This window comes from Cupressus sempervirens, chromosome 3 (genome assembly GCF_028749045.1).
Source record: "Cupressus sempervirens isolate cs-2001-9-10 chromosome 3, ASM2874904v1, whole genome shotgun sequence".
Lineage (NCBI taxonomy): Eukaryota > Viridiplantae > Streptophyta > Pinopsida > Cupressales > Cupressaceae > Cupressus > Cupressus sempervirens.
Window position 1 is genome coordinate 72,008,731 of NC_143120.1, and position 14,543 is coordinate 72,023,273.

The window sequence follows — 14,543 nt, forward strand, 5'->3', positions numbered from 1 at the left end:
CTCAAATTGAGCGGTGAAAATACCTTTATTCATCTAATACAATTCTAATCCAACAAAGAATTTAATTTCTCTAAACATTGACATCTGAAACTCCTTTTGCATTTGATCGGAAAATGACTTTCTTTATGAATCTTTCCCTCTAAATATGATGTCATCAACAAAAATCTCAACTAACAATATCCATTTATCATATTCAATTTTTAGATACAATTTTCTATTTTCATTACTTCTTGAAAAACCAATTTCACCAAATAATTGTGTAACCTTTCATACCATTCTCTAGGGGCTTTCTTCAAACCATATAAAGCCTTTTGTAGCTTACATACCATCTTCTTTTTGTTTGGACCAAAAAATCCTTTGGGTTGTTCAATGTAGACTTCTTCCTCTAGAATTCTATTTAGAAATGAATATTTTACATCCATTTGGTACACTTTGGATCCTATGTAAGAAACATATACAAGCAAAGTTCTCACTCCTTCCAATCTTGCAATTGGGGAAAAAGTTTCACCATAGTCAATTTATTCCTCTTGTGTATATCCCTTACAAACAAGTCTTGCCTTATTCCTTGTAACTTTTCCTTTTTCATTCAACTTGTTTCTGAAAACCCACTTAGTTCCAATCAGATTATTATCCTTTGGTCTAGGTACCACTATCCAAGTCTTAATTCTCTTAATTCATTCATTTCTTTGATCCAATACTTATTCTACAAAGCATCATTGACAGATTTAGGCTCAAACTCACATAATAAGCATGCATCATTCTTCAATGTTCTTCTTGTCTCAACTCCATAATCTTTATCTCCAATAATTTGATAAGGTGCATGATTTCTACTCACATACTTTTCCATAAAGGTTTAGGTACTCTTTCTTCCTACTATTGTTCACTATATTATGCATGCTCAACTTCTTCAATTATTTTAGGTTGCCACTCAACTTCTATTGTTTGATGGTTAGCAGTGCTTGTTTATGACTCAAATCCGATATCCTGATGCTTGGAAGTCTATTAATGCTTGGTGGCCATCTTTTTTGGTTTAGGTAAGGTGCTAGGTTCACTTACATAGATATAGACATATTTTCTATAGTCTTCAAGTTCTTTGTTGCATTCTTCTTCATTTTTCTGTACAAATTCATCAACTCTAACATTTTCACTTTCCACAATCTTGTTAGTGTTAGAATTCAAACACTTATAAGCTTTTTTCTTAGTGGAATAACCTAGAAATATACAATTGTCACTTTTTTTATCAAGTTTATGTTTTCTTGTAACTTTCAATATGTAACAATTGTTTTCAAAAACTTTAAAATAATTCACATTTAGTACATATCCTTACTAGAGTTTTAAAGGTGTTTTCTTTGTACCTTTCTTCACTTGCACTTATTTTATAGTGTAGACTACATTAGTTATAGCCAATCTCTAGTATTTCTATGAAACATCCTTCTCTGTCATTATTATTCTTACACAATTCATGATTGATCTATTCCTTCTTTCAGCTATACCATTATGTGATGGAGCCCTTGGTGCACTCATTCACCTCTTGATTCCTTTTTCATTTCAAAATATGTTGAACTCATCTTAAATGAATTCACCACCTCTATCTGATCTCAAACATTTCAGATTCTTTCTTGTTTCTTTCTCAACTCTAGCCAGATACCACTTAACATTTAAAATGCACTAGTTTTTCTTTAAGAAACATCATAGCCATCATTCTAGAAAATTCATCAGCAAACAAAATGAAATATTTATCACCATAATAGCTTTGCACTCTAATAGGACCACAAAAGTCAGTATGAACCAACTCCTAAATATCATTAGAAGAATAGGTCTTTCTCTAGAAACTAGACTTTTTCATTACCCATTTAACATTGTTTGTACATCACTATATCAAGTTTTCTTAGTCTTGGTAATCCTATAACTCTTTTCATCTTAGAATGCTTACTAAATTATCAAAGTTCACATGACATAGCTTCTTATGCCATAACCAAACATCTTCACATTGTGCAAATAGACAAGTATATTTAGATAAGTCTAAGATAGAACAAAGTTACATCTTGTTTTCTCTCCACTTCCAACTAGTTCACCAGTACCATCATAGATCTTTCCCTTCTTGTTCTGTAAATCAACTTTGTAGCTTGAACTTATCAATTGTGCCACACTCAACAAGTTATATTTCAAACCATCAACCCAATATGCACTGTCACACTTGATCTTATCAGTCAGTTTAATTGATCCCTTAACTTTCACATAATATGGTGCATCATTACCAAACTTAACAATACTTCCATTATAATGATATAGATTCTCAAACTTACTTGTATCACCAATCATATGATGTGAGAAACCACTATCAATTATCCATCTATCATTCTAACTCACATGTGAAGTCAATGCAACTTTCTCGTCTTCATTAAAATCATCTTTAAATGCTAAATAAAAAAAATTATTCATCATGATCATTAGAATTACTATCAAAACCATCTTCTTCAACAATATAACAAGATTTCTTACATTTGTCCTTATACTCTCATTTATCTATGCTGTCTTTATCATATCTCCTTCCTTTGTACTTGAAGTCTTTCCTTTCATCCTTGTCATATATACCAAGACATCTAGCAACAATATGACCAACTATGTTAGATGTAAAATAGATAATAGGGTTTATTTTAGGAAATCTTCTGGTCAACAATGCTTCAAGCTCATCAAGGTTATCATCATATCCATTGTCACTTTTTACATACTTTCTCTTTTTCTTTTTCTTAGATCCATCAAGGGTTAGTTTTTCTTTGAAGGTAGATTCAACATTAGTAGGGGACTATTTATCAAAATTTGATAATTTAAATGTAGTGAGTCTACCAATTAGACTATCCAAGGTCAGATCATTACTAGGCATACACCTCAATTCTTGAATTAAAGATACTCTAATTGCATAGATAGGAAATAAAGTTCCCAATACCTTACTTATCACAGTCTCATCAAATATGTCTCCTCCAACTCCTTTGATAGCACTAACCACTTCTTTGATTCAACCACAATATAGTGCAACAGTCTCTTCTTCTTTCATTCTCATGTCATCAAACATTCCTCTCAAGCTTTCTTCTTTTTCTCTCAACATATTTTTATCTCCTCCATGGGTTTTTTTCCAACTTGTCCCACTCTTAGCAGTGGTGCAGTCCTTCACATCATCAATTTCAACATAACTTAAGGCTACTTCCACTATGCTCTTACTTCTCTTTTATTTGTTCAATTGTCATAGGTCTATCTACCTCAATGTATTCATTATCTAGATAGTATGATGTAGAGTCTCCAATACCAAATAAGTGCAATCTCATTTGCCCATTCCATGCTTGGAAGTTCTCCTTGTTCATCTTAGTTATCTCTCTCTTGTACATCTTGATCTTTGGCTTGAGTCCTTTCAAACTTTCCTTACAAGCACCAAAGATTTGATACCAATTGTTATAATAATTTAGAATGACCAAGTTGGGGGTGGGGGAGTGAATTAGTTATCCTAGTTCTAGATGTACCAATTTAATATTTACTTACTTCAAATAACTTGATCAATCTTGTATACCCACTCAGTCTCTATAGCATATCATCAACAATTTAACTTTTCATGCAATATCTTAACTCTTTGTTCCTATACGTGTTGACTAGCAGTAAATAAACTACTATAAAATATAGCATGCATAAAAATTAACATCCACACATGAAAATTATATTTTGACACTAGGATTTAATGTGGAAACCCAATTTGGAAAAAACTATCAAGTAACATGCTACCAATTTTCCCTCTTATGAAGTGAGCTTGGTTAAGAGCCAACCCTGTTAAAGCTTATATAACACACTATTAAATGTGACCCTATTAAAGGATTTAATCACCCTATTAGGAGTGGCCTTGTTAGTGGACTTTGGATCATTCCATTAGAATGTCACCTTGATTAAAGGATTTACAAAATGACTATTAGGTCAACCTTGCTTAAAGGATTTTGACTAATACAATGGTTAGAATATAATAATAGGTTTGAAATGTAAAGTACAACTCACTTTACAAATTCAGATCTCCATCCGCTCATACGTTGGTTCCTTGACTAATCTCCATTGTCATCTCCATCACTAGTTTGCTTGTCATCTCCTAAAGCAATCACTCTTCACACTTCACCTCTATTATGTTGCTCTTCACAAATTATCTTTAATACCACCAATCAACAACAAACCAAACTTAGAAAATATCTCTTATGCCTCCTTAAATAGGTAATTTCAATCTTTTTTTCTTAAACATCACTATTGATCTTAGGGTTAGGTCAGATTCATCGAATCCTTTCATCTTTTTGTTATCCTTCTTCTAAAAACTTTTGATTGAATCTCTTCCTTTGATCACTTAAAAAACTCTCCTCATGCAATAAATACATCACCTCATCAATCCTTATCTTCCATGTGCTTTGACTAACTCAAAATTCCAACTTTGTTGACCTCAAAATCAAATCTTTCTCAAACTGTAACTTTTGTTGTCATTGGGCAAACATTGTGTTCTTTTTCTCGGTCATCGCTATGTAGCTCAACATACACTACACTATCTCACTCAACATCAATAGGATTTCTTGGCCATTACTATGCCCACTTGCTACTAACACTTCATAAATTTTCTCAGCAATAACTAACACTCGGTTTAGACTATTTTTATTTTTTTTCAGTTTCTACTTAAATTCCTTAATCTTTTGCTTCATCTCCTCCATTGACCAACCAGTATTGATACATGATCAAGCTTATCCTTTTGACTTGTTTCAACTCTAAGCTTCACAACTATCTTCTTCACTTAATGTATTGATTGAACAACACATTAAACTTATTAAGTGCCCATTGTATTTCCATGATACTCATCACATCTCCAGTTAGCCTTTCACTAGGTCATCTCATGATCTCTTCTTTTCAAATCCTCTTCATCAATCAATATGACACTCTACATTATTAGTAGATGTCTCTCTAGTAGGTTTGAAATCAATGACAACATAGCAATTGCTCCAATTGTAGTTTCCAACAAGAAGGGGGCATGATGATGAAAATAATTTGGAAATTAGCTGCAAACACATAGAGAAATGATGTATTATGTATCCTTTTCTATTATACCATTGGAGTGGAAAGAATTAGGTAAGAGATCCCTTAACAACTAGGAAACCATTAGCATAAATAAAGATTTGATGTGATTATGATTGTCTCCTTTTAAACATCACATGCCAAGGAAGGTTAATTGAGGGTATTGTGTTTACCTAAATTTGAATTCTTATTTTCACATTCAAGTGCTCCCCTTTCATCAAACCATAGCATTGACTCAACTATAAGACTAAAAATGGACATATCATCTATTAAAAAAGAATGTTAAACAAATAAAGGACATAATGAAGTTGTGCCAAGTACAACCAATTGCACACATTAGTTATAACACAAGAACACTTAAAAGTTGTTATACCTTCAAAACACTTTGATTGATACACTTCATTTCTTTTCAACCACATAAGATCTCACATAAAAATTGAGTAACCCAAAATCTCTATTAAATTACCTCACCCCATGCATTTAAAATTATAAATTTTACCAAAATTACAAAACCTAACATCAACACAAACCATGAACCAAACAAGTAGACCCCCCTAGCAGGAATACATGTCTTGGATAAGAGTAAGAGTATGCTAATGAGACACATTTAATTGGACACAATTAGATGAACTATATACACAATAATAATAGTAATCATCATGATGACAATACTATCACAAAAAGTAAAGTTCTAAAGTTAGAGTTGATAACACAAACTTTTCTATTTATGTTATGTCCCCCATGTCATCTTCAACGTGGACAAAAGACACGATTACTCTTCACTTACGTTACTTTTTGGTTTTTCAATTGAAACCCAACTTCGATACCGTGTTTGTTTCCCTTTAAAATCTAAAAATTATGTAGGAAATGTGGAGGAATTAAATCTAGAACATTCTGTTTTAGAATAGGTCAGTATTCTAGAAAAGCCCCGTTCTATTTAAACGCGCCTCTTTATATCCTTTCAACATAAAAGAAACGACCCACTTAATTTGTTGTTAGAACGACACGTTATTGGTAACGTGGATAAATTGAAAAGTACATATAGGATTATTACACCCGACACACCCCAAAAGCGCTATACTTGGGCCAATGTGTCAAAATCATTGGAGTTAGGTCGTATACCTCTTCTAATACAACAAACTATTATTCTTTCGGGAAAAAATATATTAAATTAGTTTGATAATTAAAATGTCTTCTAAAACCTAAGAATATATTTTTAGACATTCAAAACTCATTGATAAGTTATAGTGGTATAACTTTATACGATTTGATTCTTATCTTTTTTTGTGTTTTTAGTGCCTTTTAATTATTGGATATATATAAAGTAAATATGCGGTAGTTATTTTACCTACTCTAAAAATTTGGTGATCCAATAATTGAAAAGCACTAAAAACACAAAAAATGATTAGAATCAAATCATATAAAATATATTTTTATACATTCAAAACTCGTTCATAAGTTATAGTGGGGTAACTTCTTATGATTTGATTCTAATCTTTTTTTGTGTTTTTAGTGCCTTTCAATTGTTGGATCATGAAAATTTTAGAGTAGGTTAAATATCTATTGTAACAAAAGAATATATATATATATATATATATATATATATATATATGTTTGATTTGAGTGTAGATTTTTTTTTTGTGCCTTCCAATTATTGCATTATTGAATCTCCTTGGTCCCTTAGAATAAATCCATTGATAGCAAAACGTTCTTTCCTTTTCACATTCAAGTACCTTATCATACACCCTTAGCATGGTAGTCACATTCGCAAGGACTTTATGCCTTACATGAACTCCACTTACTTTTCACATATGTGCCTTATAGGGATATCATATGAGCAATATCTTACATATATTAATGTTTTTCTGATTTTTTTTTGGTTTCCTAGCTTGATTTGTTTTGTATAGATTTAGGCTATGATTTCATTTTGTTACGTAAATTATATGTAATATATTAATACATTTAATCAAAATGAAAGTTATTTAATGTATATGATCGTTAAATAATAAAAATATATCGATTTCACATTTGAAAAAATAAATAAACTATCACATTTTATAAAGATATTATTGAATTTAAGATTGGTTGTAAGAATTATAATATTTTAGGAACTTAACAAATATAAATAGTATTTAAATTTTGTTAACCTGAGTGGAAAGGATAAAATAATTACTTATCTTCACTTTGCAAGGGAGTCAAAAGGTTGGTATCCATATAATTATCAAATACTAGGAAAAAGGGGATTAGTTACTAAAACTTTGAAGTGGCATTGATTAAGATAATATAGATGCTTTGAAAAAATGGTGAGTTTGATTTCTTTTTTTTTTGTTAATTATTGGCAATGTAGTGCTAGTTGCATAATATCTTCCCTTATTTGTGCATCCTTAACCATCTATATCAAGGTTTTGGACAACTAAGGAAATTTGTATAAGGGAGAATGTTCTTGGATTGACATAGGTATACAACAATAACATGTATTAATTTCATAAATCATATGAGACCCTTCATTAATTATAATATGGTTCAGAATCTATTCTCTAGTGTATTAAAGAACAAAACCTACATCTTCTACTTATTAAGGATGATGTGGTTTATAACTTCAATTAGATGTAAAATCTTAGGGATTTTGGTGAGTCTTTGTTCACTTACAAGTTACACACACAAACTATATGTGGGCTCCCTTATCATGATTGTAGATTATTTTAGAAGCTAGTTTCCTTTTGTTATCAATTATTTTTTATTAAGGATAAAATAGGCTTTAATGGGGCCCCAAACCCATTAACAACCAAAATTTAAAAGGGATCCAGAACTCACTTACAACTAATAGTTTCAAAAGATATTAGATTCCAAAACATCAACTAGACATCAACACCAAAGTAACAACCTGGAACAAGAATGATAATTATAACACTACCTAAAATGATACAGGCCTAAACCCAACAAGACATAAAAAACATGTTTTTCCAAGGAACCCAAATTCTTAAGTACAACACACCATAGGTTTTACCATGCACTAGATAGCTTGAGAGAACCATGAATTTTATCAAAGCCCCCATAAACTTAGACCACAACATCAACAATAAAAGACATAAAAGGCTTTGATGGGCTCCCCTAACCTTACCAATTAGTATTAAGTTGTTCCTTATTGAATAATTCCTAATTTTATCTTATTCATATGGACTTTATTCAAATATGACATCTAAGTTCATTAGAACCTTCTTTTTTTATAAATATTAGGTTTAACAAAATATTCTTTACACATCAAGTGTTCTATTTACATAAGGCTTCTTCTGAGTAATGACTAAAGCCTTTTGTTGCTTAACTTTACCCTTCATTCTGTAGGACTAGAAAACACATTAGAACCTAGCTGTCATGTCCCCTTTTCAAATAATTTAAAAATAATAATCTTTGCTAAGGCAGGTAGGCCCAAAAAGGAGAAGTTTCAACAAAAGGAGATAATCTTTGGAAGCGAATGGACTAATAAATAAAAATTATTATTAAAATATGTTTTATTAAACCCTCTTGGATGTGAGAGTTAGGGTTATGTCCTCTTTTAAGGGGTTTGTAGGCATTTTGGGCTCATTCCAGAACTTGATTTTTGCGCATTGCTTTGTTGTTCTTCAGAGGCTGCCAAACCTGTGGAGAAGGAGACCCAAAAACGGGAGTTTGTAGGTTTCCAGGAAGGCTAAGGATGGGAGTTTGAAGCCATTACATGTGCATACTCATGCAGAGTGTGCCTTTGTGCCTTTGAGCAGAGTTTTCGAGTGTGTTTTTTGTAAGAGTTTGGTGTTTCCAGTTGAGTATTTCATATCAGTTTGGGTTGCTGCTGTATATCAGACTTTTAAATGTTAAAATGGAGCTGAATATATGTATTTGGATATGATTATACTTCTGTGATAGATTATTAAGTTTTTGTGGTGATTCTGGGCTATTTTGTGCTATTTTCGGGAGCCCGATGAGCATTATTTTTGTCCTCCATTTGGGAGCTATGGTGTGCATGTTATACAGATCTGGATATATCATTTTATAGGCTGTTATTCTACTCAAATTTTTGTAAAAATGTCAACTTTCAGATTTATTAATAATAGGTGAAGCTGTGAAGCTTTTGGCACTATTTCTGGCATACCCGATTTGGGGTTTATTGAGAAATTGGTGGATGTTTGAAATATTGGTTGTTTGATTTTAAAGATCTGATTTGAGGCTTGAAATATCATAAAAAATCAGAGAAAGGGACATTTCAGTGGTATCAGAGCTATGATCTTGCCAGCCTGAGGGTTTGTAGAAGCTTGCATGTCAGTTTTGAGAACTACCCAAATCTTGCATGCCATAATTTATGGTTGCATGTTGCTTCTAATTAGCTACATGTCAAAATTTATGGTTACATGCTACTTCTAATCATTTTCATGTTAGTTCTTGGTGAATTTGGTGGTTGCATGTTGCTTCTAATCAGCTGCATGTCAAAATCTATTGTTGCATGCTACTTCTAATCATTTGCATGTTAGTTCTTGGTGTTTGAAGAAGTTATAACCTATTGGGGTTACACTCTACTTTATCCAGAATGGACAGGTATAGTACAGAGCCTCAGAGGACACGATCTTGGACAATTGATATCCAGAGTCAGAACAGTAGAAAGGATGGTTATTTAGACATTCGAGATAAACTTAGGAAAATAAGCCATGACATGTCTGAACAGTTGGTTGAGCACCACCGTATGATGAATGACATGTTGTCCGACCCAACTAAGGTGGATGAGTTGACTAGATTTCTATTTGGCAGATTTTCTCACAGGGTAGATGGAACAATTACCAAGGACTTGCATGAGGAGTTTGAGAAACTAGCTTCTAGCCAGGCAGAGGTCTCAGATTCTGCTTTGCCACAGGAGGTAGTGGGTTTACATGATGATTATGAGGATGTTGTTGTGCATGATGGTGAGATACCTGATAGAGATGAGCAGACATTGAGCATTCATGACTTTGCTAAGAAAGAGTACCAAGCACAGTTAGATGCTTCGTCACATGAGGTTGAGGCTGGTAGTACTTCACATGATTTGTCTAGCCAACCGAAAGTGAACAAAGACAGTATTGTGACTTCATTATCTCATCATGATAGGTATGTGGAGTTAGTTAGTATTGGTCATATTACTTAGGTGAGGAGTTTGTTTGAGTTACCAGCTGATTCTAGTTTATGGATATGGACTCAAGATTGTTATATTGGCATTTGGGATTCAGTTGACTGGAGATCTTTAACACTTTTTGGTAGCAGTGTTTGTTTGGGTGCTATCATGGATTTGATTAGCAGATTGCATGGTGTTGTCTTTTCTTGTGCTAGCAGCTTGTCTAATGTTGGTATTAGTTTTTATACACCGATGTTGGGCTTTGTTCATATATCCAGTCGACCATACTTGCTGGAATGTGTTGATGATCTTTCATAGTTGGCAGTGTGTACAAATGAGTCCCAGGATCATATTGGCATTGATGACATCCAAGAGGATGCAGTGGGTAGTTTTGAAGACTTAGTTTCCTTGGCAGTTTCTTTTGGTACAAAGGAGTTGGACAAAAGTGCTATAGTTTTTGATACTGCGTATGTTGATATGAGCTTTGGATTTGATTCACAAGATATGGATGGTAATACTCTAGAGACTAGTAACTTTGAGGATATTCCTTTAGACAGTGCATTAGAGGAGGTTTGTAGGAGACAGTCTAGATAGTGCCATCATGTGTCTAATCAGTTGAGAGTTAGTGAGTGAGACATTGCTATCGCTTGCTAGCATTTCGATGCTGCTTGTCAGTTGTTAGCAGTTTATGGATGGGGTTCTCCTACTAGTGATGAGTGAGAAGGCAGTTATCTTTCCTTGATAGAGATCCACTCTTTATGGGAGGCTATTTGGATTTTGAGACAGAATTATATGCAGTTGGTAGTTGACAGAGATTATCTTATGGAGTGGGGGAGTACAGCATATGATGAATTATTGGCCAAGGAAGATGAGGTGAGTGAGCTTACTCAGCAACTCGAGGTGACTTCTGAGATTCTTGAGAGTACACAGTTGGCTTTCAAGGTGTCACAGTTTCAGTTGGCTAAGGTGACCATGGAGTTAGAGCAACTACAGTCTTTACCAAATTCTATACAGTTACAAGCTATGGTGTTTGGTGATCTGAGGATGTCCATGGTCGAGATTGTCAAAGATAGTGGAAATGGGGATGCATCCATCCTTGATACTAACATTAGCATATCGGGTTCATCCCCACTAGATTTAGGTTTAGTTGAGTTGGGTCCTGCAGTAGATTGTTGTGGTATGCCTGACATGGTGGTGACCTCTAGTACTAATGGCACGAAGACTAGAGATGTTGTATCAAAGACCATGTGTGATGTTGGTGAGCTGACAGTTGGCATGGTTCTTGCTAGTAATACTACTCCCTTGGTGATGTCTTCAGAGGTAGTAGTCAGTTCCAACCTAGTTAGTGATCGATTGCAGTTAGCTACATCTAGATTGTAGTCTGAGCCATTGACTGAGATTGGCACATTCTATCAACATTACATTGTGAGGTATGCTCATCAATTCACCTTTGATGACCATGTTGATGAGATGATGATAAAAAGATGTACTTTGGTTCCTAGTGCTTGTCATCAGTTATGGGATAGTTTGACGACTCAGGATGAGAGTTGTGATGGGCATGACATGACAATAGGTTATGCAGTTGATAGCTTGATAATACATGACTTAGAGCAGGAGTTTGGGAGTGATGCTTTAGTAGTTGTTATTACTGATTCTACTCCTTTGGCTATGACATCTCCTGACTTAGTTGGTGGTTAGTCACAGTGGGCTATATCACTTGTTCATGGTAAATTTGGTTTGGGTTCCATTTCTTGCTCTTTATCTTTTAATGTCTTTTCACCATCAACAGTGCATGGGAGTTATGGTTATGAGACAGTGGCCACTGATTTGCAGAGTTCTGTTAACTACAGGAGTTGTACAGTGTGTGGATTCTCCATACTTGGTATAGTTTCATTCGAGAGCATTCACCATTGTTGCAGAGTTGGATTGTACATTCCATATAGGCCAGTGGGATGCATTGATGGTATTTACTGTGTTGGCAGTTTGATTTGTCCACTTTACTTGGATTCTAATGTTCTAATTGTTTGTGTCTCGTGGGTTTTTGACTGTGGAAATGGTGGTTTTGGAGTTTGGTTGAGCTATAATTGTCAGTTTGATTATGGATTCCTCTTGGTCATATTGCAGAGGATATTGCAGGAGCCTGTGTTAGTTGGTATTAGTATAGTTCATGACTACATTTGGGATCCAGGTGGATTGATTGGTTTATTGTTCAACTATTTCTTGAGGACAAGCAATATTTGGGAGGGGAGGACTTGTCATGTCCCCTTTTCAAATAATTGAAAAATAATAATCTTTGCTAAGGCAGGCAGGCCCAAAAAGGCAAAGTTTCAACAAAAGGGAATAATCTTTGGAATCGAATGGACTAATAAATGAAAATTATTATTAAAATATGTTTTATTAACCCCTCTTTGACATGAGTTAGGGTTATGCCCTCTTCTAATGGGTTTGGAGGCATTTTGGGCTCATTCCAGAACTTGATTTTTGCGCATTGCTTTGTTGTTCTTCAGAGGTTGCCAAACTTGTGGAGAAGGATACCCAAGAACGAGAGTTTGCAGGTTTCTAGGAAGGCTAAGGACAGAAGTTTGAAGCCATTCCATGTGCATACTCATGCAGATTTTGCCTTTGTGCTGAACAGTGTAGTTTTGTGAGTTTTCGGGTCTATTTTTTGTAAGAAATTTGGTGTTTCCAGTTGAGTATTTCATATCAGTTTGGGTTTTTGATGTATATCAGACTTTTAAATGTTAAAATAGAGCTGAATATATGTGTTTGGATATGATTATACTTTTGTGATAGATTATTAAGTTTTTGTGGTGATTCCGGGCTATTTTGTGCTATTTTCGGGAGCCCGATGAGCATTATTTTTGTCCTCCATTTGGGAGCTATTGTGTGAATGTTATATAGATCTAAAAATATCATTTTATAGGATGTTATTCTGTTCAAATTTTTGTAAAAATTTCCACTTTCAGATTTATTAATAATAGGTGAAGGTGTGAAGCTTTTGGCACTATTTCTGGCATACCCGATTTGGGGTTTATTGAGAAATTGGTGGATGTTTGAAATATTGGTTGTTTGATTTTAAAGATCTGATTTGAGGCTTGAAATATCATAAAAAATCAGAGAAAAGGACATTTCAGTGGTATCAAAGTTATGATCTTACTAACTTGAGGGTTTGTAGAAATTTACATGTCAGTTTTGAGAACTACCCAAATCTTGCATGTCATAATTTATGGTTGCATGTTGCTTCTAATCAACTGAATGTCAAAATTTATGGTTGCATGCTAATTCTAATCATTTTCATGTTAGTTCTTGTTGAATTTGGTGGTTGCATGTTGCTTCTAATCAGCTGCATGTCAAAATCTATGGTTGCATGCTACTTCTAATCATTTGCATGTTAGTTCTTGGTGTTTGAAGAAGTTATAACCTATTGGGGTTACACTCTACTTTATCCAGAATGGACAGGAATAGTATAGAGTCTTAGAGGACATGATCTTGGACAATTGATATCCAGAGTCAGAATAGTAGAAAGGATGGCTATTTAGACATTCGAGATAAACTTAGGAAAATAAGCCATGACATGTCTGAACAGTTGGTTGAGCACCATCGTATGATGAATGACATGTTGTCCGACCCAACTAAGGTGGATGAGTTGACTAGATTTCTATTTGGAAAATTTTCTCACAGGGCAGATGACACAATTACCAAGGACTTGCATGAGGAGTTTGAGAAACTAGCTTATAGCCAGGCAGAGGTCTCAGATTCTACTATGCCAGAGGAGGTAGTGGGTTTACATGATGATTCTGAGGATGTTGTTGTGCATGATGGTGAGATACCTGATAGAGATGAGCAAACATAGAGCATTCATGAATTTGCTAAGAAAGAGTACTAGGCATAATTAGATGCTTCGTCACATGAGGTTGAGGCTGGTAGTACTTGTTGAGATAATGGGTGTTGCACACATTGCATAATATTGTTATTTTATTTTTATTATGTAATGTTGTACCTAGATGGACGTGCAACATGTAAAGATTCTCATAGAATATTCTTGATGAGTTGTATTGTAACATTGTGAAAATATTTTATGTAATTATTTAATATTGGAGAAAAGAATTAAATGCCTAATATTAAATGTGGGGTCAGTGGGTTAGGTAGCACATGGTTTTAGCACATGGTTTATGTAATACCACTTGGTGGTTTTGTGGGACTTGCTACTATATAAGTAGCCACAAGGGTAGTTGTTGTAGAAAGAGAGAAAAAAGAGTGACGAGGAGAAGACAAAAGGCAAGAGTTGAGCGGGACAAGGCTTGACAGGTTAGCCAAGGGAGCATTTGTGAAGGTTGGAAGCATGGCA